Raw genomic sequence first — 15,266 nt, 5'->3', positions numbered from 1 at the left:
TTTAATTGTGATTGAAACAAAAATAGTTAAATTTATTTCAAATAAATTGCGGTGGAGACTTCTTGAATTTGCGATAAGCGCAAATTCAGGAAGTCTCCGTTGCGATTTATTTGAAATAAATTTAACTATTTTTGCTTGTTTGAAGTTAAAAGTATGATCATGCTTCAATGAATGAGAGAATAATGCATTCAGAGAATTGCTATTTCTTATATTTCTTTTATGTTCATTGAGCCTTTTCTTTAATCTACGTTTGGTATCACCAAAGTATATATGATGGCAATTTTGGCAAGGAACATTGTTTATACCTGCATTGGAAATTGGTTTGTTTTGGAGATGTTTTGTTGTTTTTAATGTTTGTTTTATAGTTGGTGATGTGGTTTGTATTATTAGAATTCCTAATTTGTTTAGAGTGTTGCAAATTATTGCATTATTGGCGTGTGTAGATAAAAGATGTCTGTTTAAGAGAGAAGTGTCTCGTGTGTATGATTTTTGCTTAGTTATTCTGGAAAATATTTGTTTAGCTTTTTTTCTTTTCATTTAATATAAAATATGTGGGATACTGCAAGTTTTCAAAGTATTTGTGAGATATTTGAATTCTTCATCCAGATATTCTGGACTGCAAATTCTGAATGCACGTAGGTAGAAACCAATTATCATATCTGTTTTTATTTTGTTATTATGGTGTGAGTAGAAATGTATGTAATCATTTTTGTGTGTAGTTTTGTGGTGAACTTTGAAGGATAGTTTATTATTGGATTTTACAATAAGTATGTCTACAAAAGGTAATGAGTGATTGTTTTCTGTTTCGTAGGTGAACTTTGTGGAGGGTTTGCCTGAGTTGAATTTGTTTTTAATATTATCTAATTTATCCTAAAAACATGCACATACTCATATATTTCATTATAACAAAAATATATTTTCAAATATTGTACTGATATTTTATTTTCTTAATTTCATTCATCAGGAAGAAGTCTTACAATAAAGACGAAACGTCAGTTTGTTCCTTTTCTCTGTCTCTCTTTTTCTGTCTGTCTGTCTCTGTCTCTGTCTGTCTGTCTGTCTGTCTGTCTCTGTCTCTCTCTCTCTTTCTCTCTCTATATATATATATATATATATATATATATATTTTTTTTTTTTTTTTTTTATTACATTTTCACCCCAAACAAGGCACATTGCCACTTTGGTGTAGGGGGCTACTATCAGGGGAAACATCTACTGGGGCACTATGTAGGGATTAGGGCAGCGAGATGTTGGTTCACGTTGCATTTGAACTTATGCATGTCAGTACAGTTGGGGAAGCAGTGACCTGGAATGGAATTCCAAAGTCTAGCAGTTCTGGGGAAGAAACTACTGGAGTAGAAAGATCTTTTACATCTAGTGATCTCTACAGTGTGGAGGTGGGATTTTGCAGCTTGTCGGGTCTGTCAAGGGTGTTCACGTCGTGGGGGCACAAGTGCTTGCAGTTCTTCAGAGCATTCACCATTATAATACTTGTAGAACAGGCAGAGGGATGCAACGTTTCGACGATGGGACAGAGGCTGAAGTTTTGATGCCAGTTTAGGGCCTATCAGATTTGCGACTCTCTTTTGAACCCTGTCAAGGAGAGAGAGACTAGTAGCCGATGCACCGGCCCAAATATGACAGCAATACTCCATACATGGGCGAATAGTGGCCTTATAGAGGTACAGGATACTTTCGGGTTTTAGAAGTTTTCTAGCACGGTAGAGAGAGCCCACCTTCCTCGCAGCGGCCCTGGAAATGCCCTCGATGTAATTGTTCCAGCTCATGTTTCCTGTGAACGTTAGGCCAAGGAGCTTGAAAGACGTACTCTCAGCTAAAGAGTTGTTGGCCATTGCTATAGGTGGTAGAGAAGGTTTCCTGTAATTATTGAATGAAACCAGTTTTGTCTTGGTGGCATTGAACGTTACCATCCATTTTTGTCCCCATTCCACTACTGATTTGAGGTCATCCTCTAGTGTTTCTGCCATTACTTTAGATATATGTTCATTTGTTTTCCTGTCGTGCCTGCTATAGAGTGTGGTGTCATCAGCATATATACCCATCTCAGAGGCAATTTTATCGGGGAGGTCATTTATGAATATCAGGAACAGCAGAGGACCAAGGATAGATCCCTGGGGCACTCCGGCATTTATATTATATTGTTTAGACGTACGACCGTCGAGGACAACCTGGATTTTTCTCTTATCTAAGAAGGATTTAATTATGTTAAGTATTCTACCAGTGATACCGTAAGATCTAATCTTCCTGAGGAGACCCTCATGCCATACCCTGTCAAAAGCCTTAGATATATCTAGAGCTACCGCTCTGCCCTCTCCCGCTTTGTCCAGTGAATGGTATATGCGTTCAGAGATTACAGTGAGGATGTCTGCCGTGGAACGGGCTTGTCTAAATCCATATTGATGGTCGGTCAGAAGTTTAGCATCTGTAAGGTGCTGGACTAGAGCATGGTTAATTAAGGTCTCAAATATTTTGGCAAAAAGTGGGAGGAGGCTAATAGGGCGATAATTTAATGGGTCAGTTCTTTCGCCAGAATTCTTGAATACTGGTACCACAGAAGCAGTTTTCCAGCAGCTCGGAAAGCAAGATTCATTAAGGCATTTGTTGTAGAGTTTGGAGAGAACTGGAGCTACTTCGGCTGAGCACTTTTTTAATAGCACAGCTGGGATGAGGTCGGGTCCACATGCTTTGGAAGTGTCAAGGTTTTTTATGATAGCATGCACCTGAGCAGGGGTGATTTCCAGATCGTCTAGCTTGGCGTCTGTCCGCATAGGAAAGTCAGGTAGGGGGTGGTTTAAAGGGTCCAGTGTAGAGTTGGAGGCAAACCGACTGGCAAGCATGTTAGCCTTCTCGGTTGCTGAGCAAAGAACCTCGTGATTGTTGGTTAGTGGGGGAATCGTTGATTGCCCATTATTTACCACACTGTTATAGATTTTCCAGAAGTCACGAGTTCCTAATTTTTGTGCTTCGATGCGTTTTTTAGTGGTTTCCGTAAATTCCCTCTTAGCTGTCGCTATTTCTTTCTTAACGTTACTTCTAGCTTCTATGTACTTTTGTCTGTTTGAACTGGACTTATGTCGGTTAAACCTTCGGAATGCATGCTGCCTTTGAGCAATGGCAGTTGCGCAAGTCGAAGTAAACCATTGGAGAGAGTGGGGCTTGCTATAGAATTTCCGCATGGGAACATGCGCTTCGATTGCAGTTTTGAACCATTCAGTGGTCTCAGTTGCACACTGTTCAGCGGGAAGAGAAAAAATATTTCCCCATGAGGCGTCTCTGATAAGATCTCTGATAGCTTCCCAGTCAGCCTTTTTATAATATCTCGTTGTTTTGAGCACTGGCTCTTCAGTTTTGGGTCTAGAGTTTAGGGCGATTTCAACCATTATTACCGCATGATCAGCGTTCCCAAGTGGGCTGTCGGCTTTCGTTACACAATCATCAGGAATTGTGGTCAAAAACAGATCTAATAGTGATGCGTGTTGTTCTTCCTGATCAGGGAAGCGGGTTGGAAAAGTAACAATTTGCGATAGGGAGTGAGATACAGAGAAGCTATGAGTTGCGCTGCCTGCTGCATCTGTATAAGTAGAGAATCCAAGCCAGTTTTTGTGATGGACATTAAAGTCACCAAATACATGTACTTGGGCGCTAGTGTCGAAAGAGAGTGCTGTGTCTATGCTGTCAGATACTTTGTTTATTATGGTGCAGTCTTGGGTCGAAGGAGAGCGGTAGAGAAAGTAAAAGTAGCTAATGTTGTGTTGCATGATTAGTCTAAAGCACATAAAGGCTTGATCATCCGTTTCTAGGTTTGTTTCTCTAGTCAGGGGAAGGGTATTACGAATGTAAACTAATGTGATTTATAATTTAAAATTTAAAAATTTAAAAAATTGTTCTAATCTCCTTTATATATATATATATATATATATATATATATATATATATATATATATATATATATATATATAAGAGCAAATAGTTAATAAAACGTTAAAAAACACTTTAAAAAGAGTTAAAAACATATTTAATCAAAAAAGGAAACACTTAATAAGTGGATAGTCCTTAATCCGCGGAGTTTCGAAGAAATATTTTCCTTCTCATCAGAGGGTAGGAATTAGCAAAATGCGGGATCGGATTTTGCATACAAAAGTATTTGATGAAACTGCAAGTAAGTCAAAGATCTTACTTGATAACAAAAAGTAAAGCAGAGGGAATATGGTGAAGAAAAAGGTGATTTCACGTGAATGGATAGTCTGGTGAAAGGTAAAGTATCCAATGACGGTAAAATCCAAAAATGTAAATCCCAGAAAGTTAATTAAATTTCCATTCACACAAGTAAAATCCAAGGAAATCACCTAATTGGAAGATGGTCCAAAATAATCCAAAAGGCCGAATTCCGTGGAATAATTCACAAATATGTACAAGGAAAAGGGGGAAAAAATTCCAGTAATATTAATAAAAGAAAAATGAGGTATGCGCTTAACACGGCTGCTGAGACAAAGTGTAATTAAGAAAAATTAGTGAAGAAGATGATAAAAAAGATTTAATGGTGATAGAATTAAATATAAAATAGAAAAGCAAATGTCAAAATGACCCAGACAAAATGACGTTAAAAGGCGCAAAAAATATAAGGCAAAAAAAAAGAGGTCTACTGAAATGTACATGTTATTACTTAAAAAAATGTCAGCAAGAGTTATTAAAAGACACTAAATGGAAAAAAATAAATAAATTAATAAATAAATAAATTAATAAATAAAAAATAAAAAATAAAACATAAAATTAAAAAAAAAAATTAAGAGGGGAGGATGGCCGGTATCTGCAAATTCCGGATAAAGCAAGTATGTAAGTAAATGCAAGTATATAAGTAAATATACATACAGGATATGAATGTGTAGGTATTGATATATTAGGTAGATAGGAATATTTAAAGAGTAAAATAGAAATTGCAGATAAAAAAACGGCCAAGCAAAGAAGAAATAAAAAATAAAAAATTAAAATAAAGGATTATTAAGTTATAAAATATTAAGAAAGTATGTAGAAAAAAAACGATAATGTTAAAGAAAAATTATATATATCAGAAAGTTTAAAGTAATAACTATGTAATTTCAAAATTACCATAATTAAATTTGGACTTATGTTTACAGAAAAAGATCAGTTTGTTTTTAGAATTTATTATATTGTTACTTTGAGGGGAAGTAATTATAGTTAAAGCTTTGGTTGTGCAGAGGCGACATGACTTAGAGCCTGGAGTATAAGACTTACCTTTTTATATGATAGTCCATTTGATTGAGAAGGGTGTATTATTAGAGTTAAGTTTTTTAATTAAAGTGGTTAGGGAAGTTCCTTGGTTATTACTAGAATTATGGTTGTTAAAAGAAGAAATGTGGTTTGATATTCTTTTCTTAATTAATGTTGAAATAGCGCCGATATATGTATGTACTTTATTAAAAGCTTGAGGTCTGATATTAATATTAATTTGCTGATTTGTATTAGTAAATAGTTTGAATTTTGTTCATTGTGTTCAACAAATTGTGGGACAATGATTGCACGAGGACTATTTTGGAGGGACAATGAGTGTTGTTAGTGTTAGGGTGGCTGTTAGGAGAAATATTATTATTATTATTATTATTATTATTGCTAGTTGTATGATTGTAGATGGAGTGGCTGCTCGAGTGGTATATTGGATTATTAACTATATCAGATGGAGGATGGGAAGAAGGATAACTTGAAGACAAAATATTATATTTTATATATATATATATATATATATATATATATATATATATATATATATATATATATATATATATATATATATATATAACTACTTCATTTACTCACATAAATTTAATATACGAAAGTATAGATTTATGCGTAAACTTTAAGTATTTACTTCAAAAGTGCTCAATACGTAGGTAGAGCTAGTTAGTAATTTATAAAATATATAAATTACTATATATATATATATATATATATATATATATATATATATATATATATATATGTATATAGTAATTTATATATGATGAAACGCAGAATATTCAGTGTAGCTTATATATTTTATAAATTACTAACTATATATATATATATATATATATATATATATATATATATATATATATATATATATTATATGTCCACAGGTGGTGGACATGTTAAAAACACAAGGCGGTGGTAATCATTGCCTGATGTAATTTTAACGGAATGAAAATGTGTCAAGATAGTACAAACTTTGTATTTTTTTTCAAACATATCTGATAAGATGTAACTCTGAAAATTTTTAAATAACATAAAATTTAAAATTGTCTGGTTTATGTCGAAACAATTGTAATATCTGAAAAAATACAAACACGTGTCAGTGGATAATTATATTTAAAAAATAATATATATGTCGTTCTCCATTTGGGGGTACCAAACTGGTCAAAGGGAAAATTATTCTCAACTCGCATTTAGGTAAAATTGTGCTTCCATATAAATAATTGATTCATTCAGTAAGTATCGTTAACAAAAACAAACAAACAACATCTACGTAAATATGCGACAAATTAGCTATCCTGCGAGATAGTTCAGTGGGAGAGGCTTAGGCTTCTTAAACCCGGGTCCTGATTTCGAATCTCGCTAGATTCAGCCACTCTGATGAGTCGAAGATGACAAAATACATGTCAGGCGATAATTGTATTTTTAAAATAATATACATATATATAATTACTATCTACATAGAAAACTTGTGACACCTGAGGTCACTGGTCATCTATGTTTTTTGTTTTTGTTTTTTTTTACATGTGACGTCATCATTTTGTTACTTCATCATTTCTAACGTCATAATAATCTCGAAAAACGATGATTATAACTGTAACACAAATTGGCATGATAGGGAAACATAAACAAAGAGAATGTTTCACTTTTGGCGTTCCGTAGTTCAGGTTTCAGCGTGACGTCTGCCGGCTCTGGAATGGATTGACCAATCGGAATGCGCCACATGAATGGGATGTTCGACTCTTTTAAATTCAGCATACACACCGACGAGTTGACTTCTCGGGCAGGGCTGGACGCTATTTTCACCCTGAAAGCCGGAATCTTGGAGACGGTTCTTCCCCCTTTTTTATTTTGACCATTAAATAAACGGTAATTTACCAGAACAGACTCCCTAAAGGTGAGTGGAATGAAAAGTATATTTTCTACACGGATTATCCAAGTATTCATTTTCCTTGTGGAAAATCTTCAAGACAGTGTTTTAAAAAAAAAAAAATATGTAAAAATTGTCTTTTCGTTGTTGTGATTTTAACTTAGTTTTATAGGAAATCAATAATACCTGTATTTATTGTTTCTTCCTATAATTTTTATTTTATTTTATTGCTTTGTCGAACCGGCTTTTTTTTTATAATTTAAAATGTATTTGCTTATGAAAAGAAAACAAAAAACGAAATAAACCAAAACACCTTTACTGTAATCACATTTTTCGAATAATAAATTAAAACTTAACTTTTTTCTTTTAAAGCAAATCATTTTTTAAAATTTATTTTTCAATTTTCTTATTTTGTTGTAGCTGAGGATGAGGCATCCTAGTGGATGCCAAACATTCACTCGCTATTTCATACATTCCAAATCGAGAGATCTTTTAAAGATTCTGACCGTCACTTGACGTGCAATTGTTTCTATTTCTCTTGCACTTGGTTCACCAAGTATATTATTTATTATGCATCCGTTTATGAACTTTAAAATAAATAAAATTTCACTAAATATAATGGATTGTACACATGAAATTCTGAACATTTCACCAGATAGACCCTAACAATGTTTGTAAATTTATTTTGGCTTTTAGTACCATTATTTGTTTATTTAATCCAATTCTTAAAATAAAGACATTACATTAAATCTGTTTTTAATCTGATTAGGCAATTAATCCTTTCCTAATCCCTGTATCAATCAAACTATCGTATATGTCCGTTTTTCCTAAGAATTAATATTTAAAAAATTTCATTTTGGTAAAATAATTTTACAAAAATTTTACTAAAATTGATCGAAAGGATCTTATGGCCGATTATCAATCGATTATTTATTGGAATCAAAAATTTAAATTCTCTTCAAGTAAATGATTTAATTACGAAATTAAATCCACCATAGTGCGTTTGAGTTTATTCGTTAAAAAAAAATACACGCTTTAACGTGTTAATAACCGGAGGAGGGGGGGGAGTACTTTGCAAAACTTTAAAGGAATTTGAAAGCATTTAAGCTGTTTAATAGAAAGTCATTTTTTACTTTAGACTTCGAAGGAAGTCCTCGTGTATCGAAAGTTTTGAAAGCTATTTAAATCCGATAAAGATTAAAAATGACCTTATTCGAATTAAGTTATAATTTTAATAACAACTTGGTTCGATTATATAATTTTTTTTTTTCGGAAGGAGTGTCGAAGCAAATATGAAAGTAAACCAGGGTAACTAAATCTAGTGGTATTATTTACCTTTGGTTTAGGAACGTGTGTTTAATTATATATATATATATATATATATATATATATATATATATATATATATACTTGAATCTAGATGACTGATTTCTGCGCTACGAAACCGTTACTGTCAAGAATTGTGCATGTCAACATACTTAAAGAAATAAACGGTGAGATGGTCAATATTTTGAAATTTGAAATATAGATTTTTTTCATTTATTTGCATATGCTCTGGAGTTACATCGAGCCTCATAAATTAAAGGATTGATATAAATAAAAAATGAAATATAATTGAATAAACACATTTCCATAAACTTTAAAATAACATTTCACTGAATAAGTACACATGGAATTCTAAATATTTCACTTTTTTAAAATATAGTTTTTCATTTCTAATGTAAATGTTCTTGAGTATGCTTTTGTTTGTATAGCCTTATATCTGAATAATGCCGGCTTTTCTCCTCTTTTGATGCAAAGCATTCAGCTTTGAAATGCCATGGCCGAAAAAGGTTTCCCCCCCACTTTGGCTAAAGTTAGAAACTAATTTCGAAACGACAGACTAAAAGCTTCAAAATCACTTTCGAATTGTTTACAGCTATCCTAATATTTTTTTTTTGTAAATATTTATTTTTAATCTGTAATTAGGATAAGTTGTAAAGTGATTTTGAACCTTTAAGCTTCAATTCGAAATTTATAGCTAGTATTTTGATTTCGTTATGTTGTTCGAAAGAAAATCAGTATTTCTGACACGCGCCACAATTCTATAAAAGAACACGCACACTTTTTAGTCCTTAAAGGCTTAAACGTACCGCGCGTGCGTGTGCGTGGAAATGTACTTTTTGACTTCAAGATGTCATCGCGGATGTTTAGATCTTTAAATCTTTTTTTTTTTTTTTTTCTTGGGATTAGAATTGCCTACATTCTTTGATTTGCCATAAAATCAAAACTTGCTCCTGATTCCATACTGTTTACTACTACTGTTTATATATCGGCTAACATTATTGATAATAACAGAAAGAAATTTTTTAAAAATATCCTAAAATTACAAATGAATCATTTTCTATTGTACTTCCGTTATATTTTTTTCATGCTTCAAAATTACAAAATTTAATTCATTTCGATAAATTCCAACTCTTGGATGTGACAGATCTCGTGTCTGTGTGTTTCTCGTCCATACGTAACATAAAGACAGTTATTCCTTTTTACTACGAGCTGTATTTACCCGGCGTCCTCCGGGTGGATGATTTATACAAAAATAATTGTCCGTCTGCACCAATCGTTTTGACAGTAAATACAAAAAAAACAAAAAAAAAACTTAAAAAATCGATATGTATTAAAGTTTAGAAACAGACGCACGCTTGCGCGCGCGCGATCTTTTTTGCTAATTTTATAAATAAAAACCGAGTATTTGAAATCAAAAATAAAATACGAAAACTAAAATGAATTGTAGAATATTCTATAAAAAAATGTAAACATGATTTATTCTTGGTGAATAATCTTAAACTATTAGTCAATATTGGGGTCTCCCTGGCATTATGAACGCAACGCGCATGCGCGCTGAAGACCACACACACACACACACACACACACACACACACGAAAGTATTTAATTTTTTTTAAACATATATATAACATAAAATGAAAATAGCCTCAGGTATCCTCCTGTACCTACCCTACCTGGCTATGAGGTGAGAGAGATTGAACCTAGTCCCCTGGGTCCTTTCATAACCAAAGGGAAGAAATCTCCAAATTCTTGTACCCGTTGAACCTCGTCAAGTACCCCCATCCCTTCCAACCTAATTTCTTCTATTCGAAACTGTTTTGTTATTATTACCTCATCCATTATGATAGCATTCGTTCGTTCATCCCTTCAGTTAGAGGAGAAATCTTTTGTGAAAGAAAATCTGTTATATTAAGATCGCCATATTGATGAGTAGTCCCTTTTCTTTAAGATGGGAGTATATTAATCCGTAGGGACACACAATATTGTCAACATCAAATTTAAAACATCAGCATTTTTTTTTTCACATAAAAAATAAATCACTTGTCACCAAAATTAGTAAACTAATGTTCAGTAGTCTGAAAAAAAAAAAAAAAAATAAGAAAACCATGACACAAGAAAAATTGGACATTGATAAAGAGAAAAAGGTGGCTTTTATTTGGATGCAAATTTTAGAAAAATTACCGCCAGAATAAATGAGATATCACAAGTTGAAATTGAGTGGAGTTTCACTGCATTAATCAATTTTCGCACTCTAAACTCGAGGAGGCTGGTTTATGATAATATTGCTACTTTATTTTACTTTTTATTTTCAACCTTTCCCTTTTAATGTTCATTATTTGCTCCTCTGATTTCTTATTTCAATATTTCTTTTAATTCTTGAGTCCCTAAAAACTGACAGTGGCTCTTGTCTCCAGGCACAATGGATGACATCACAAGGAAATGACGTCAAAAAAAGATCCATAAAAACAAGTAAAAGGTGTAGGAAGATGTCAAATTATAACATCAAATGTAGAAGTAGCCAATGGCTTCATAAAAATATAGACCTTGTAACACCCGAGGTCACAAAATGTCTTTGGACAGTGACTAATATATATTAGTTGTACTAGACCATGATATAGTGAAGTGATTTTTGTTTCTGATTTTTGTTTGCCCGTTTTAAACTTGTATAGAAAAAGTATGGAAGTTTAAGTCATGAGGAAGATAACCGTTTTTATATCTATATATCTCTAAAAGTGAAAATGTGTGTTTGAGGACACTTCTCAACCTATATACTCAACAAATTTTTTATTTACAGGATTGAAATTTGGTATATAACGTATTCAGGCATGTGGAAAACTTAATCGATTTTCATTTGGAAAAAAGAGCTGCTAAGGGGTAAAAATTGAAAGATTGGTACATGGGGGGGGTCATTGGATTTTTATCTGTTTGTTAACTGTTTCACGAATGTGCATGTATGAATCGTTCACATATGACAGCTTCCTTATGTTAAGAATAAGTAGGTTTGAAAACACTTTTTAAAGATTATCAAGCTGGCCTAATGGTCATCGTACTTGACTTTTTTTTTTTTTTTTTTTTTTTTTTTTTTTTACAAAGGCATCACCACATTATCAAGGCCCAGAGGCCACTCAAGGATAAGGGTTAAAGAGTGTACAGTAGAAGTTGGTCAATATAGTAATCATTAGTAATGAAAATTTGGTAAATTTAATAACTTATTATTGCTGTCTTTTGGTTTTGATTTGGAGACAACCATGTAGTCTGCAGGGGAATAGTCCCATGGTAATTTGTTCCACAGATGGGAAGTTTTTGGAAAGAAACTCTGTTCATGGAAATTATTCTTTCTGCTAAAAACTTTAACATCCAAAGAATAATTTTAAGACGATAGTATTTATGTAATAAGATAATACAACTGGTTTGTATCATTTCTAAATGCGTTGCACAAGTGAGACATAATTATATTTTCTTTTTCTAGAGTTGAGTAGAATGCATTGTGGTTTACTTTCATTTATTTCTATACAATTAATAATCTGGTATAAACTAAAATATTGCAACTATTAAATACATTTTGGGAGTGTTTGATGCACATAGCAATAAATTTCGGCAGAGTATTTGTATTAGCAGATGCTCCAAACACAAAACCATTCTAATTGGTCTTGTTCTATCCTAAGTGATGCTGACATGCTCCAAAGATTAAAAGATTAAAACTGCTTTTTTTTTTTCTATTCCCCAAACTGTCAAACATTTGAAAATATCTTGCCAAAAAGGCGAGTGGGAATCTGAAGTACACTATTTGTGTTCCTAAGGTCCATCATTGTTTCACCTAGGTTGGAAGTGACAGAGGTTGCTCATTAAGTTGGGATTGCTCGATCCACCTTTATGATCCTCCAATAGTCCTTGTTAATGGGACTGTTGAATAATCTGAAAAGGTGTGTCTATCAATCTGTCTTCTGCTCGAACCTCCAATATGGCCAATGACGATGGCCAATGGGTAAAAGTAGGAATTCTTTGACAATGAGTAACTGCCACATTTTGTCTTGTCAATGAGTTGACCAACTAGTCTTTGCCAACACCTCAACCTGATATCTGTTGCCATCTACTCTGTTGTAGTGATGTTTTTGATAATTTAGATATACAATTTGTCACCTAGAACTAATTTGCAATGTAATGCAAGTATGCCCATGGAAAATTGTGAAGCTGGACATCAACCATCAAGGACTTAGCTCTCTGGTCCACAGATGGTTGGCCTTTTACATTGGAATTGTGATTAGTAAGCTACTTCATGCAACCTTGCCCAGGACTGGCATGTATGAGTCATGTTTCAGGATGCAGCACAAGCCAAGGTAGGAGCTGGTTCAACCTCAGCAAGATGAATACCATAGCAACAACTACAGTGGCATGTAGTCTACAACTCTTTGTACATGCTAACTGATTTAGTGGAAATCATTTTCTCTGAAACTGGTTTTTGTAACTATTTAGTAAGGATGTTTGGTGCTTATGCAGAATAGTGAATTCTAAAACTAATGCATTTCAGGTAAAAACGCGAGTATGTAGTTATGTGTTATGTCAAAATTAGTATATATTCCAAGATATACAATAACTGATCCAGTAGAAGTGCTAGATCTGTTTTTCTAAAAAAAAGAGACTGTAGTCTGAGATTTTTTCATTTTTTCCATTGTTGGAGTTTGAAAAAAGTAAGGGAGATAAATCAATTTGTATTCCAACTTTAATACTTCAAATATACGATAAAACTTGATAAGTTCTATTTTTAGTTGTAATCATTTTTACGAGATCATTTTCATAAATTGTTGATCCCCCAATTTATTGGAGAGAGACCTATGTTTTCAGTGGTGTGTGTCCGTTAGTCCGGAATCTGAAAAAGTATAATTTGAAGAAAAAGCCAGCTTAAGCAAATTGCAAGTACAATGTGGTTAAGAGCACTAATTATCTTGTAACTTTGCTCTTCATCATGCACAGCATGACCAGTATTCAGATGGATTGGAACTTTATGCCTTGATCTAGTATTCCTTCTTTAAAAGGCACAGGTGAAAAAAAAAGCTTAAATTACAAGCTCTTGTATCACCAGGCAGTAGGTAAATTTGATTTCATTTTCTGTGGATCTTGAATAAGGCTTCTGAGTCAAATTAGTTTATATTTGAATTAAGTTCAAAATTTTGAACATTAGTATTGCATTTTATTTTCTTAGAGTTCTTATTGAAATCCTAGAATATCTCTTCCAATCTCAATTGCATTCAGTGTAAACATTCCTTGATTCCTTGTTCGGCTGTTTTCTTTTATTTTTTTTAGTCAACATTTTCTGTAATATACTTATTTCCCCCCCCCCCCGGGAGATTCTTCGGACAATAGTTTGGCCAACATCCACCACGGTGTGAATTTAATCATGCATGTATGAATTAAGTTCATTCCGATTCATAACAATGTCATTAAATTAAGCAAACTTTGCTAATTTCCTTCAAAATGGTCTATTAGTGTATGTTTTTCATCGAGAAAAATTTCAGTTTTATATTTTAACTCCAGAATTCTTATCAGAATCTTTTATCTAGATAGCAAAGGAACAAGAATTTTGTGATGCTATCCCATCTTTTCACACATTTTATGGAAAATTCATGAATTCATTATTTGTATAGCATCATTTTGATCTGCATGAAGGCCTCATTGCAGATAAGAAGAGACCAGCTTTTCTCGGCGCAACAGATGAATTGCTATAACATCAGGATTCTCAGTTTTAAGAAAACTCACAATTTCTTATTGTTGGAATGCTATTAGTGCACATAACCAAACAGTGCATTTTATTTATCTATTTTTCTTTTTCTTTCTTTTTTTTCTTTCTTTTTTTTCTTTCTTTTTTTTAGATTATATTTTTTGGGAAAACTTATCTTTTTCAGTGTTGGTTCTTTAAACTCTCCTCTGCTTTGTACTTTACAAAAAACATCAATTCAGGATCAATGGCCACTCATCAGTTTTTTAAATAAAAGTGTCCAGTTTCTTTTTTTTGTTTTTGTGATAAAATTAGCCGAGATACTTAATCTTGTAAAATAAGATTAATTCTACATTTTATGATATTGTAAGAATGTTACGGATTCAAGATTTTTATAAATATTTGTTGCACAAAGTTTCCACCATTGCAATTGCTGCTGATTCACTAGTTGTTTTCTAATGTTATGAGGCTTTTTTTGAATTTGCTAGAAACGATGTCACCTCAAAGGATGCAAAAGTTGCTTCCTCCAGCGAGGGAGCTACAATCCAACCTTGTTTAACTTGTTCATCTTTGTCATTCCAGTTTTTTTTTTTTTTTTTTTTTTTTTTTTTTTTTTTCAAAGAAAAGGATTTATCTCTACTCTAAAATGATTAGGAAGAGTAAAAAATGGACCTTGCATTTACTTTCGGCAGCCGTGTAACTCTCACTTCACTTATTTTGTCCTTTAGTCCTCACATTCCATGAGCAATGTTTTGGACAAAGGGAAAAGAATCGTTTTCTGTGTCTGAATCTATTCATATAATACTTGTTGTTGGCTAATTTTTTTACCTTTTTTAATTCCTTACATCAAGTAGCTTCATGTCTTGTCTGAAGCGATTTAAAAAAAAAAAATGAAAAACAAAGTATTTTTTCTGTAAATCTTGGACAATTTTCAAATAAAACTTTAATGTATTTTCCTTCATAGATTTACAAGCTATTCATACAGCAGACAGAATTGTATGAGGACAGGTGTTTTATGAGCGTACCTCTTTTGTTGTGGTTTGTAAAATCTTTAGCTTGTCCCACTAAAGTAAATCAATTACATTTAC

General features: G+C 32.7%; 1 protein-coding gene across 2 annotated transcripts in view; it reads left to right on the top strand.

The window, feature by feature from the left end:
• The first annotated feature begins 6,974 nt into the window (after positions 1–6,974).
• The window catches only part of LOC145277546 (hypoxia up-regulated protein 1-like), a 145,298-nt gene continuing 137,006 nt past the window's right edge, over positions 6,975–15,266 (top strand). For both annotated transcript variants that reach the window (XM_080129017.1, XM_080129016.1), the window contains exon 1: positions 6,975–7,165. The gene's annotated coding sequence lies outside the window, so the exon portion shown is untranslated. The remainder of the gene's footprint in view (positions 7,166–15,266) is intronic.

Source organism: Euprymna scolopes, chromosome 6 (genome assembly GCF_053919585.1).
Source record: "Euprymna scolopes isolate OS-2025 chromosome 6, ASM5391958v1, whole genome shotgun sequence".
Taxonomy (NCBI): Eukaryota; Metazoa; Mollusca; class Cephalopoda; order Sepiida; family Sepiolidae; genus Euprymna; species Euprymna scolopes.
The sequence above is the reverse complement of the archived record's forward strand: the minus strand, read 5'-3'. Positions and strand labels throughout refer to the sequence as shown.